Genomic DNA, 1683 nt, shown 5'->3' with positions numbered 1-1683 from the left:
CCTCTCCTGCCTCCTATTCAGCCCTATTAAGTGAGCTTCCAGAGGGGTGCCAGGCCCTTGCTGTGCGCATCACGGCAACTTGGCACTGGCTTGTCCACACACTTGCAGGCAGTGGGGATTGTTGCCTCCTTTATAGCTGGAGGTGGCACGGAGAGGTTAAGTGCTTGCCCAGGTCACACAGCTGGGCAGCACCAGAGATGGCACTTGCATCTAGAGCTCAGTCTGGTGCTTCTCCTCCCTCCCACCACCACCCATAGACCCCGCAATGAAGTCAGCACTGGGGCGGCACAGAGCTGGGCCCGTTAGAAACAGGCCTGTTCGCCCGTCCCGGTGCCCCGCTGCCATGGCTGTGCTCGGGTGGAGAAAGAGCTCTCGGTCCAGCTCCCCACACGTGGCTATGACGCGGCTCCCCGAGCCTCGCCTTCTGGCGGAGGCTGACCTGCACGCGCCCGTCTCCCCACCAGGCTCATTCCCTTCCAGGAGGGGCTCAGCCTGTCATGAGGCCCAGTGCCCAGCAGGTTTCCCCACGGCAACCAGACCCATCGGGGCTGCTCAGGAAAAGCACAGAACAGTTTTCAATGCTGCTCAGACGCCATGGTGTCACTGCCTGCCATCGTGGAGCTGAGACCGGCCCTCGGGCCGAGGGAGCCTGTGACCGGTCTGGACTCGGAGCTGACGGAGAGGTGCCAGCTGTCCAGGGGTTCTGAGGGGGTTGCTCTGGGTGGCGGAGTCAGGGTGAGTTGGGAAGCCTAAGGGTGGGCTGGGCGGAGAAGAGGGGGCGAAGGCATGCCAGGGCAGAGCTGCACCAGCAAGCAACGGGAGGTCGAAATGAGCAAGCTCGCCACCTCCGTTCTCTTCCATGGGAACTCTGGGACCCAGCTTGTTCCACCTGGAAGAGACGGGGCGATTTCCAGCACTTCCCAATCAGATTGAATTTTTGCTAAGTCCATGTTCTATCCAGACTATAATTTTCACACTGTTTTTTTTTTTCTTTGAATTGATTCATTATTTTTTAACTTAGCCTCATTAATAATGGTATCTGTGAAATCATGGATTTGGCATGCAAGTTATATTTTTTTAATGCAAGTTTAAATAAACACGTAACGACTATAATTTAAAACTTCACCTCTGGCCCCGCCGGTGTAGCTCAGCGGTTGAGTGTCGAGCCAGGAACCAGGAGGCCACGGGTTCAATTCCTGGTCAGGACACATGCTTGGGTTCAGGCTCGATGCCCGGTGGGGGGCGTGCAGGAGGCAGCCAATTGATGATGTATCTCTCTCATCGATGTTTCTATATCTCTATCCCTCTCCCTTCCTCTCTCTAAAAAATCAATAAAAACATATTTTTTAAAAAACCTCTCATCTCTGTACTATGTAAAGGAACTGTGCGGACCCCCTGCGACTCCACTCTGGGAAGCGCTGATGTAATCCTGATGCGGAGTCAGATACAGGAGTGGCAGGGGCCCTGCCTGAGCCCACGCGGCCAGGAGTGACCAGCAGGCCGCTTGCCTCACAGCAGGACTTGTCCTGCGTGGTCTTGGGGAGGCGTCTGCAGGGAGGAGAGGCAGGCAGCAGTGGGCTGCAGCGGGGGCAGAGGCTGGCAGGCAGGGGGACCTGGGGGTGTGGAGAGAGGCAGGCAGCAGTGGGCTGAAGCAGGGGCAGAGGCTGGGAGGTAGGGGGACCT

The sequence above is a fragment of the Myotis davidii genome, unplaced genomic scaffold, assembly GCF_000327345.1.
Source record: "Myotis davidii unplaced genomic scaffold, ASM32734v1 scaffold673, whole genome shotgun sequence".
In the NCBI taxonomy this organism is placed as follows: Eukaryota; Metazoa; Chordata; class Mammalia; order Chiroptera; family Vespertilionidae; genus Myotis; species Myotis davidii.
The sequence above is the reverse complement of the archived record's forward strand: the minus strand, read 5'-3'. Positions refer to the sequence as shown.